This window comes from Larimichthys crocea, chromosome XXII, assembly GCF_000972845.2.
Source record: "Larimichthys crocea isolate SSNF chromosome XXII, L_crocea_2.0, whole genome shotgun sequence".
NCBI lineage: Eukaryota > Metazoa > Chordata > Actinopteri > Sciaenidae > Larimichthys > Larimichthys crocea.
The window spans coordinates 10,860,943-10,874,015 of NC_040032.1; the positions used below are offsets into that span (position 1 = coordinate 10,860,943).

A 13,073-nucleotide genomic window follows, 5' to 3' on the forward strand; every position below is an offset into this window, starting at 1 on the left:
GGGAGACGGACAGAGAGACAGAGAGGACAAAGCCGCCCCCAGACTGTACGCGACTGTACACAAAGACGCATCCACACTTATTTGAGGGACAAAACAAAATGCTGTTCGGCGTGTTTGAAACGGGGGAATAAATCTCTCCAGCTATCAAAAAACACAAAACTGCAGGTGCATCAACAACAACCCCCCTGAGGAGAACGTTTGACAAACCAGAGCTACAGTCTGTGAGCCAGATCGAGGTCTGCTTTGAGGCACTAAAGCCTCACATTCTCCCTTACTGTTCCCCCTCGCTCTCTCTCTCACTCGGCTGAAGGGACATCTGGAGCGCATTAAGGCACTAAGGACATTGGATCTCCCCTGAGCGCCTGACTGGATGGGTGGCCCACTGTAGCCCCCTTTCAGCAGCAGGGCCCGGCCCTACCTGATTGATAGAGGGAGCCCCACACGAACACTTAACACTCACACACACTGACAAATCCCACACGGTTGACGTACAGCACGGACCATTGAAACATTGGTGGTGCTGCTAACATGGATTAGTATGGACACATGTACTTCCACCTTTCACTGTGTATAGTTTGGCCTATCAATCATGCACCGGATCCTTGATATACTTCATGTGTCGCTCATTCCTACAATTTGACTCCACACATCACAAGTGAATTTAGAGCTGGAGTGCCTTGTTTGCAATCAATAAACTCAAACTAACTTAATGTAAGTAACAACTGCAGACATATGGAAGTAATAGAGGAAGATGAATAGAATTCTGAACCTCACTGACAAGATGCAATTTCTTCAATGCCTGAAGATTTCCAAAGCATTTCCCCGACACCTCATTCGCACAAATAAAGATGCGAATCAAAGCCCGTCTTGTTTCTTGGAATTGTACTTTTCTATTAAAGCGTGGAATAGATGTTCCTATGAGATTTTTTTTTCTTTTTCCAGCAGATGCTCCCCATGTGATGAGAAAACACAAAGTTTTTCAAAGGAGGAAAGTTCAAAGAACCTCCTCATTTCCAGTAAATTGCTTTGCCTGATTTGCCATTTCAAATAAATTGCAGTGTTGGCCAAAATTTGCAATTCACAGGAAGTCATCCCCTCAGCCACACAGAAGAAGTTAATCCATATTTCACGTTTGAATATAAGATGGAAGCAGAGAAAAAGGGAAGGAAAGGGAAGATAGGTAACTCCTTGCCAGGAGATGAGGAGCGGAAGGGGAGGGGTGGCAGGAGAAGCTGTGGGAGTGGAGAAAAGGCGAGAGAATGGGAAGAAACAGGCGCCATTTAGAGTAAATGGCATCCAAAAACCCTCTCCAATTATCTTTGCCTACCATGCCAGTGAGACTGACTTAATTAAAATGACTTGAGAGGGAGGGGAGAGAGGAAGGGAAGTGATTGAGGGGGCAGGCAGGCGACGTATCTGCACCGAAACACAAAGCTCAGGCATCGTGCAGGCTGTCGACCACTCTCCCTTTTCAATTCCCGACTTCAAAAGAGAATAAAGAAATAATAATAAAAAAGAGAGGGGGCTCTCACCATTTGCAGCCATGTAATTGCGCTATTTAAATCCTACATTTTTATCATTGTTAGAATATTCGTTTGGAGGGGGGGGTGTATAAAAATGGATAAAAAAACTGCCTTTTTTTTGTTCTTGTCTGACTCCCCCCCTCCTATAATCCTTCTGCCTTTTTCTGAGGAAAAACCTTTGACAGTGACCTTTTCGCATGAGGTCTGTTTCTATGGAAACAACGTCCAGCCCCTCTATGTTTGGTGTTTTCCTGTCATCGGGTGGCCAAAACTGGCCCACTTGTGACTAAGAGGAAGAATGCATCACATTTAAAAGATTTGTCTGTGAGTCTTTTCACTTGAATGTTTCCACTCATGTGCATCTGCTGCCCCGAGGCGGAGTAAAGACACAAAATCGTGCAGACGCATTTGGCCTTTGACCACAACATGGCTTATAGGTATAACATTTTTCTGTTTATTTATGAATCATTCTGGCATCCAACTTGGTATCTCCATTGGGAACAAAACTCAATAAAACCCGACTGTAGATTCAAAGTATTTCAAACCCTCTCTATGCTTTGAAGAACATTAAAAAGTTCAATTACCTTGTTTAAAATTCAAAAATATCTCCACACATCACACTGCATACTGAACAAACTAGTTGTTGTGTCACAAATCTTGCTGGTACATCAATAAGAGCACAGATAATCCGTCTAACTGATCAGTCATTCTGCACACTGACACTCAAGAAAACAAGTCTCTGAGTGTGAGTTTTGTTCCTTGTAGCTATCAAATGTTTTTATTTTGAACAGTTACAGCAAATCCAAACTATTATTTTGGCTTATTTTTATCTTAAACATAAGATTCATCATCAATATCTCTTTACAATGATGCCACATTCTGACAAAAAGCTCACATTGGGTTTGAATCTTTGTTATGAAAAAGGAACAATAAGATACAATACGTGCTATTAAGCATCACACGTATTATAGCATGATGAGCATTATCCTACAATATTATACCACAGGAGGTTAAAAACTTCCATTAAGTGCAATAAGGTTCAGTTAGCATTACTGAATGTTTAAAATATGTGCATACATTTGCATCGAAATAGGAGCAGAGATCTAAAACGTTACATTACGAGTAGTTTCATAACTCACTATCCTTTATAATAAAAAAAAAATCAGTTTCAAACTATGTGATGGCAGTAAATGTGCTCTTCTCCATAAGCACACACACATTCACACACACACACACACACACACACTCCTCTGACACCTTGATCAGCCAATACACACTAACCGCTCATGTGTCACAGCTAACACCTGTTACTGTGCTTTTGTCTTGTGAGCTTATTGTAATAGACTGTACAGCGTTTCTCACTAAAGGCAACACAAACTGAGGCTGTTTCATCGAATGTGTTTGCACAGAAGGTTGGTGGGCGCCGCAATTTGAAGTTTTAAAGTCGGAGAATGCGCTGTACACGATAATTGCCAAGAACGAGGAACCACTGTATCAATATACATCGGCTGGAAAGCGTAGGCAAAGGCAGCTTGGATATAAATCAAAGTCATGTGTGGTTTAAAACTTTAAAAAATGTACCTGTTGGCGCATCAGTTAAAGTTTGTGTGTTTTTAAGTCGCTGCCAAACGTGACGTTTTTGTAAGTAAAGGACGTTTTTTACAAGAGAACACCAGCGAAACTTTTGTCTAATAAGCACTGCATTTAATTAGACACTGTCTGAGAGGTTTGGGGTCTGGAGGAGGTGGAAGAGAGAGTCTGAGTATGTGTGGGACAGAGAGAGAGAGAGAGAGAGAGGGGAAGGAGGGTTGAGTTTGCATGACAACCGCTATTTTGATGGGGCCAAAGCCAAGTATCTCCACATATCCATTTCCCTCATCCCTCTCCTATTCATCCCGTCCTCTCTGCTTTTCCATCTCCAGAGCCCTCCCTCTCCTCTCCATCCCCCCGTCTTCTCTCTCTCTCATTCTCACCATTGCTCTCTCTCGCTCTCTTTCTTCCTAAACTCACGTCCTCCTCTTTTCACTGTTCTCCCCTCTCCTCCCCCTCCTCCCTTCAGCTTCTTTCCCTTTTCTCTCCCCCCCACCCCTCCTCTCTGAACGTCTTTGCCCTGCTCAGGGAGCTTCACATTCCCTTGTGTTGAGCTTAGAGAGTAGTTAGAGAAGAAGAAGAGGGAGAGACAGAATATTAATCGTCTCAATGTGGTTTGAATGTTGTTGTTTTTTTTCGGTGGGGAGATGACACTTTGTGAACCGCTTTGGCCACGTCCCATTTCATGTCAGTCAATGCCAACAGTGTGTGAATTGAAAGAGACACAGATAAAGTGAGGATCGACTATATACCCTTAACCCCCAGTACTCTGCCTATCACTGGCCAGATTGTTTGCTCGCGGACACACACACACACACACGCACACACACATACTGTACACACACACACACACACACACACACACACACACACACACACCACCACCACAGTCTCAGCTCCAGTTGCCAGGGAGACCGCCATACCAGGGCTCTGACCCAGGAGGTTTGGGACTGTTTTTCAACCTCTCCCCCCCCCTCCACCTCCACCTCCTCCCCCCCAAAAAAGCAGGAGAGATGGCAGCTGGAGGACAGCTGTTCCTACCAGGCCCGAGCCTTAAACCACAACCCTCATCCCACCATCAGAGCAGCCTGGACGGCATTTTGGGGACAAGAACACCCCGCAGCCCAAATGATTAGACACATCTGCCTTACTTAGAAGATTCTTCGGGTAAAAGTCTGTGGAAAAGAACAGGAGACAGATTCCCGTACGGCGTTTACCAGATTTCTCAATATGCTTTCAGCTCCGGTTAATGGGCTGCTTTCATTTCTGCTATGTAGATAATTATGTCTCCTTTGTTATCTTCAGCAACTCAACATTACCATATGCAATGTAACATTACAGCACAGCTGTATGTGGGTCTTTAAAAACGGAAAGGACACAGATATTTAAGAAATCTTGTATTCTATTAGAAATACTACATCATGGAGATTACAGATTAGGAGTTTAGACATAGTTTAAGCTTCGCTGTTCAAGTTGGGATTGATATTAGTACTGATGGGATTTCATTAGTAGTATCATTAGTGCTGTTATTAATGGTGTTTTCACAATACGCAAGGCAAATAATCATCTTCCACAACCGCTTATCCATATCTTTTGTTTTTCATCAAACCATTGCTTCCAAAATGATTATTATTATTATTGTATTTTCCACTTGTAAGTGAATTGTGTGGTTTTATAACTAACCATACATGTAGTCATTTTTGCCTAGTCAAATCAAATCAAATTAGATTTTATTTGTGTCAAAGTCACAAAGTACATTTTCCTCTGAGGGCTTTACAGTCTGTACAGGGAGTGACACCCTCTGTCCTTAGACCCTCGGTTCGAGTGAGGAAAAACTTTGACAGGGAAAAAAGGTGGAAGAAACCTCAGGAAGAGCCACAGAGGAGGTGCAAGTATGTACTTTTTTGTACATGGTTATTAAACGGCATTCAAGCCACAGTCGATGCTCCATCATGTTTTCAGTAGTTTGGACATGCACGGCTTGCTCTGTGGTTTTATTTGTGATGCTGTTGATTTCTTTTTTTGTAATGGAAACATCAGACTGCACCATCTTTCCATCAAATGACAATAGTTTTACCTCTGCTCGATGCCCACAACGGATATAGCCTGTGGATAATTGGCCTAATTTCCACTGTGTCCAGACAGGCCGTACGATGCTTCCATAGCTGTTTATACCATCGAATTTCCCTCGATACCAACTCGTGTGATTTCTATTTGCATGATGTCCCCAAAAGAGATAATTACCTCCCATTTGGCCTCACTGTGAAAAAAGGAGTCCTAAACTTTTCGACAAACCGAAGGCTGGAGTTTGAATCCTGCCATTTTCATGTGACATTTAGACGGAAGCTTGTTGAACTTACAGTACATGTAAATCGTCTTTGCCAATGGTGCATAAAGTCAAGAAATATTTCCTGCTAGTGTCAGAGCTCGACAACCAATAGCTGACACACATAAAACTGATTCTCTCCCCGTGCTCCCATGGACAAACAAGCAGATGCATAAGAGCCAGGGAAAGAACCCAAGTCAGGGTTGTGGTAGTACACCAACTTTACAGTATCCATTACCTCGCTGACTCTATAATGCTTGCTTTTCATAGGTGAACACGTTGGTTTATTCAGCGTGTAATAGAATTTGGCAGGCCCCTCATCTGCTGGAGCCAAAAAGGCCATTGAGCTGAAACCAACAGCAGACAAACCGTGTCAGCTTTAAGATGGCGCGGCAAATGAAAAGTATAAGGCAACTGATCTCGCAACTGCAGAGCGCGCGATGTAACTATATTCCAATGGGGGAACGGAGCGATTTCACCAAGATGGATGGCCACCTTTAAGTGCATTTCAAGGGCAACAGATCAGTGAGGGATCATTTCATGTGTGAAGGGTTGGTTTAGTCGGACTGAATGGAGAACTTTGTTAACACGACTGCACTGAGCATTTGCGTGGAAGAGAAAAGAAAACGTAATAATGCACAGACGTGTAGTGTTTCAAGCAAACACACACACTGAAATGCTTGTAAGGATGGATCTGATAGACTGAAGACTTTCTTCTAATTATTGGCACTCTTGACTCGCATCCTTTCTGTTCATATCAAAAAAGAACAGTTAGTTCTCACAGTAATCCAAGAAGAATTTAACAGATTTAATTAGATTTTTCATGACCTGCTGGGTTTTTGGTGCCGTTGGTTGAACCTTCAACCCATATACAGATTTACAGGATGTATAAATGCCTCGATCTCATAACATCTTGTTGCGTTCAAGCCATGTTTGCACCCGTCTAAGTTTCTCTCAGTCTAAATGAAGTGTGAAAAATGTGGGAGGATTTGGACTGGACTGTCCACTCACTTCTTAAATATATAATTTATACATATCTATCGCTGTTCCTTTGCCAAAGAAAAATGGAATAGTTTCCTTGAGATAGATTCCAAGAGCATGAAACACAAAAATAGCTGCTTTTCATGTTCAACTGGACAGCCAGGGCACACTTATCCGCTCTTCAGTGTGTCTGTTTTTCCACTGTAAGTCAGTCTTTCAGTCTGTCTCTCTATAATTAGCTGGTAGCCTTCTAGAAGAAGACTAACCTGTTCTTTTTTCCTTCAGAGTGCCAGGAAAAGGAGCAGGCTAAGTTAGAATAGTAGTGATTTGGCTCTCCCCCTCCATCTGTTTTGTTTTCCTTCCATCTCCCTCTTTTTGATGAGCTGGGTCTTCAGTCCCCCTTATAAAATCCCATTAGCTCTTAATGAAGTCGGGCTCCTAGCCTCTCGGCCTCACCTCATTTAGCACGATTGTCTGGCGGCCATTAGCATGGAGGCAATTACAGCCGCACGACAAGAGTAATTGGAAATGCCGACAGGGACCCTGAGAAATGGGAATAAATAAATATAAAAAAAAATATTCAACTAATAAGCTTCCATTCAGATGGTGGGGAGGGAGCCGCATGTGTCTAAGTTAAATCAACATAATTACAATTAGGGTTGGTAGGGTAAAGAGCCCGGGTGAGGGAGAAATGGATATGGATGGATTGGAGGATGATGGTTAAGCATAGAGGTGGAAAGTGTGATGGAGGGATCACACAGTGAAGCTACTGAGCGTGACCCCAAATCCATATAACAGAGAGGTCAGAGGGGGTCACAGCATACCAGTTTGACTTCTTTGATTAAAATGTAGAGTTTCCATCCTGTAGCCAACATTAGCTCAAAAATAAAAAATAAAAATCCCCTGACCCAAGACCAGATTGCACGCTTTAGACAGATTCTTCACTGAAGGTGGTGTGATATTTACCTAGACAGGAGAGGCTAAAGGAGTTCCCCAGCTGCTGCCCCATGTGGAATCTGAAATGGCAGCTGTAGTAGACGGTTTCCTATCTGCTAAGGCCATGAGCTAAAATGCTATACCTACAGTCAACATACTATTTATCACAACTGTACATCCAGCTCAATTTCCAGTGGTTATAATTCCATTCACAATATTAATATACACTTCCAGATGTCTTGATTTAACATATTAAGTCTCACAGAATGAGCGCACATGTCTGGCAGGGCTGAGGAAACCTGCTACTCTGACTCAGGAGCAAAAAGGCAAATGAATTTCTCTCCATGAGCAAAGCTAAACGAGGCCCAAAACACTTTACTGCCAGCATTCCACTAACATCCAATCTGTAATAACGTGCTGCGTTCGCTGAGATGAAGTCTTGTGATGAACTACAGCAGGTCGTGTTATTATGTTACAGCCGGCGGAGGAGGTTCGCTTGTCTGTGTGTTAGTTAGCAGCAGGTCAGGAGAAAAGTTAGGCAGGTTCGTGATAGATTCTTAAGTCGGCGGTCAGTGTTTGACTCATCCCGTGATTCACGTGTCTGGGCCAATGTGCAGCTTTGTCAGAGGCATGTGATCTCAGACTGAAACCAGAAAATAAAGTCATAAATTCAATATGCATGGATTGTGAAATGTGTCTGACAAAGATGTAATCAGATATGACTCAATAACAATGATGTTTAATTTGCTGGGTCTCTGCGAATAGTCAGTCCTGCTCTGTGATTAAATACAGTGTATTGAGTATTTGAGTATTTTTCTCTGTGTATTATGAGTTTAACTCACCACTGCATGAACTAAAAGGACTACTTAAGAAGTCTGGGAGGCTGTACTGAAACAACAGCAGGCTGTAGGCTTGATGCCAGATTGCCATGGCATCTCTCTCGTTGACCCCCCTGCTCCCCACCCCCGTTCTACCCCGCCTCCTCACTCCCACCACTCGCAACCACTGTTGCCCCCTTTCCTGCCCCCCTAAGCTGAATGACAGGTGGCAGAAACCCGATCAGCACGGGCCTTCATCAAGGAAGCACTCCCATCTGATACGGGCACGCTGCCCACTCGCCCACCCGAGGTCCACAGCGCAGGGGCTTCTGAGGCCGGACTGTGTACGTGTGTGTGTGTGGGTGGGTGTGTGTATGTATGTGTGTGCGCATAAATGAGGTAGGGGGATAGGAAAGCTGGGCTACAATGGACACAGGGGCATGGGAGGGAGAAGGAGGTGAGGGGTGTAATGGACTTTTTGGCTGAAGAACGGAGCTGGCATCAGGTGCCCATGGCTCAAACGGGAAACGGGAGGCTGGCTCCCACAATAGTCAGCGTGAGAGTCCCAGAGGGTCGTCCACAATAGCGGGGCTGCTGTCAACAATGACCTCCAAGGCCTCGCTGCTTGAAGTGAGATGGTCCCACCCTTCAGCACTTCCCTTTTAGCGCTGCCATGCGGCTAATGCATGGATTATTATTAGGGATGTATATCTGGAACATGTGTGCATTTTGTCAGTGAAGCCCTGTCACTTGGATTTGCTTTTGAGCTTTGAGCTACTGTGCTACAATGGGTAACAGCAGCGAGGGGATATAAGGGATGAGTTTAGAATAGGATATCATTGTTTTGAAGGATTCCCTGCGTTTGTTTCTCGAGTTCAAGCTGTAACAAATCACAAATATCACCAAGAACTTAGCAACTGCTCTGTTTACCGGCGTCTGACATACTCCGCAGCACCTCATCTTTATGATGCAAAGACATCTCGATGTACTCGACAACTACTTCCTGCCCTTATACACCAAATCAGATTTGAAAACCTATTGGCTATCACAAGTGCAGCAGAGCATCTTGGCGCGAAATTGGAAATCCACAGTGTAACACAGGCCTGTCCTTGTGCAACCCACTGTCCCTGTTCTTCATGAAAAAGTTTATTTGTCTAAAATAGCTCTACAAGCAATCACTCCATGGGCTGGAGTGATTGTAAGTGGAAGGGGTGGGGTGGGGGGGGGTAATGTAAGAGCGGGGGGTTCTCCTACCAGGAGGAGATTTAATTAGTGAAATCTCATTAAGTCTAACAAAATTAAGCGTAAAACAATCCTTGGTGGGGAATCGTGCTGGAGGTTTTTGGGGTAGGGAGAGGGAGGGCAGGAGTGGGGAACACTTAGGGGCTGAGAGGACATGGAGACTAGCTGTGCGATTAGTCTGGCCTGTGTGTGCAGGAAGAGACAAATGGCTTAGTATAACCAGACCTCCTCTGGCAATCGACTAGAGACTGCCATGTGTGTGTACAGATCCCTCATTGTCCTAGCTCTTATTCTGTCTGTGGCCTCTTCCTAATACAAGGGCATTTACAAAATTTGAGACTAATTAGGATTAAAGGCATATTTTCAGCGTCAAAAAAGTTGACACAAACAACAACGCTCTACATGAAGGATTTGATCTGACAAGAGCAGGAAAATAACCAACAAATTATCACTAATAAACAGCCCTGAACATAAACAGTCACAATGTGGTTAGGTTTAGACACAAAGAGAGACCTGACGTGACTTTCCATAGATGAACAAACTTCATTGCAGTCAAATGTAGTTGCAAATCGGTTAAAAACGGTCAAAGCACAATTAACACACTTGTAGCACCAACAGATATATTAAAATAAAAGAGAGAAAAACAAGTTCTCATTAAGCCTTGAGATTAAAAAAACAAAAATAAATCATTTTCAATTCAGCAGGAACAACCAAAAACTTTTTTTCAGTTCTTCAAATCAATTTGCAATTAGTTTCAAAAATGGGGGAGCGGAGGACACTTAAGTCCTTTGGCTTATTTCAATCTGAACCACAGGGACAAGCAGTAATATTCAAATGCACCAAGGCAGCAATTTCAACCTAATTTCTAATATCATTGTCTCCAGAATGAGTCGAGGTGAAGGTGGATATGGCAAACAGAGCAAACAACAAGACAATTATGGCAAACAATCCCTCCTCGAACATGATCTAAACCTTTCCATCATTATATTACTGAGTTTACAACACAGTAGAAAATTATACTAATAATTAGTGGTTGTAATGACAAGAAATAGTTCTAGTAATGGTGACAACATTGTTAGCTGCTGTAAGAGCATAAAAATAGTCATCACAGCTCGCGACACACTATCAGAGCTACAGAAACATAAACATGGAATCATCCTGTTGGGAGAAATGCAGCATTTAGTGTCCTAAAGTGACTGAATTTCATGGAATAACCAACTTGTGACACTTCAAACTAATCTGTATGTACATACAACCCGGACACATTATCCACTGGTCAAGCCAGACAAACTTAATCTCCCCTAATGGGCACCTATTTACTTAAAAAGTAGAACACTATATGGTTGGCTCACCGCTTCAGTGACTCAGCAGCAAAGGCTACCTCATATATATTTGTGGGAATAACTCGAGTTCCAGTCACGGGCATCCAAGAACCATTTGGGGACGTTAATGTCCCATTTTTTCATGGCAATACATTGTAGAACCACTATCCACTCCAAAGCACCGCTGAATAGCCAGACAATTGCTTGTTAGAGACCGGTATGCCGCCCTATACTCTTTGTCTCTGGAAGCAGCAGAGTCATCTTTCTTTTGCACATTTGCTTTCGGTTCCCAGTGCTTCACCATTTCTCGTCATGACCACAAGTTCCCTTGTAGAAAAAACAGCAGGCCAGATCAGGCCACGTTCATTTTCATCCTGGTCCAAGATGCAAATAAAGTGTTTATTGGTGGATGAATCATCAATCATTAAATACAAAAAAAGCTGTAGATTGAAGATCCAGCAAGAGCTGAGCACAGAAAACATTCAGGGGTTGGAGAAAATATGCTCATGGGATTGAAATGATCGGTTCGGTTTCAAGAGGCTTGACCCTGCAGCAGGGTAATCATTAACCGTGTACTCTGGCATGCCAACGTGTTTATAGCATGAATTACATTTGATTGTGAGCTCTTAAATTAAATCACAGACTGGTGCTGGCCTCTGAAGAAACAGATTAGCTCTGCCACATATGTTGTTACTGAAAGTCTATCACGACAGAATAAATGCCTTTGTTCATGGAACACATACTTGCACACAAATTGCACAGAGCTTTGTTAATTACATGTACAAACGAGCACAAGCTTACACAACCTGGTTTTATTGTAAGATTTACAGGAAGGCAACTAAAAAACTTACAGTCAGCTTGCCCACAAGCAACGCAGCAGGTTTCAGGGTCGTTCTCCGCTCCGTGGCCCGAGTATCCAACTCTCCACCCAAAGCCTGTTGACACACGACAGAGTTTAAGTGATGCAACTTAATTAAGTTATCATTATTGCTGAAAACTGGCTGCACAAAAGACAAACTGTACGAGATGTCCATTCAAGCAGGGATGCGGGATAAGGCAAAAACAAAACAAGGGCACTGGACACCGCAGTTTTTAATAAATGTTACTGAGCATTGGGGACATGTCACCCAGTGCAGCTGTCTGACTCAATGATGTGTTTTAATAGTTTTTGGAGCTCTGTGGCTGAGAGGAATATGATATATCAGGCTTTGATACACACAAAATGGACACGTTGCATCATGTATGTGAGGTGGAGCAGGGACACAGATCCCTGATTGTGTGTCAGCTTCACTGCGCGCGTATTGAGTTCTGCCAAGCGATAATGCAGTCGGTTATGCAGAGTTTGGAAGTGTAGGCTATATTAACTGGTACTGAATTAATTAACTGGAGCGTTTTAACTACAGGATCATGGATACACATTGATTTATTTTAATGTGAAATGTAAAAAAACACCCACAAGGTTTCTCTGCTGCATCACATCGCCTCTGGTACGATCAGATATTTATTTTAATCATTTTTAAACTGATTACACTCATTTTACACAGTCCTGTGTAGCTTCTAACTGTTGGAAGGCTGCAGAGCCGTGCATAAAAAGAAGAAAAATAATAGTCACACAAAAATCGAGCTCCTGTGGTCCATGTAGTAGCTTTGGTTGATTATAATGGCCATGCTCTTATGTGGGCATGCTGTGGCCTCTGTGGCGCGCTGCATCCATGTCACAAGTATTTCGGCCATTACGATGATGTATTCATTGTTGGTATGCGTCCTTTTGTTGATGATAAAATATTTAGAATGCCACCAGCTTTATTCTTTAATAAAAAACGCTCTTTGGGGCAGCAAACATCCCACAGAGTGAAACCATTTATTCACATCCATGTTGGTGTTTGTTTGCATCCTAATCACAATGGTGTCAAATCAAACTATTTAAGTGTACAAATTGGGCTTTTACTGTGCTGTCGGCCGTCATTCTCATCCATTTATTTTCCAGTTTGAGGCATTAGTCCAATTAGTCCAAGCAAAACAAGAATTCAAAGCCACACAGGTTTTAAACAAATCTACAGTTTAAGTCAATAAACCACTTTTTGGTTTCTTTATTTAATAAAAGCCAAGCAACAAAGATCCCTGCTAGATTTGGGGGTGTATGGTAATATGATAAACTTATAATAAATTATAATTTTGGTGTGTAAAAGCATGTATTACTTGAGTGCTTGTAGGTTTGGAGTAGAAATTATAACAGGTATAAGTACATACAGTGCTTTATGTGTTTATATCATGTTGTTACCGCTTTATAACAACCATTAACTTCATGTAACGAATGATCAATCATTTTTATGAC

At 42.6% G+C, this 13,073-nt stretch overlaps 1 protein-coding gene across 3 annotated transcripts in view; it reads right to left on the reverse strand.

Annotated features, from left to right (window-relative positions):
• Nucleotides 1-13,073, reverse strand: part of LOC104930637 (pbx/knotted 1 homeobox 2) — a 76,767-nt gene that overhangs the window by 43,008 nt on the left and 20,686 nt on the right. For all 3 annotated transcript variants that reach the window (XM_027273641.1, XM_027273643.1, XM_027273642.1), the window contains exon 2: nt 11,590-11,673. The gene's annotated coding sequence lies outside the window, so the exon portion shown is untranslated. The remainder of the gene's footprint in view (nt 1-11,589; nt 11,674-13,073) is intronic.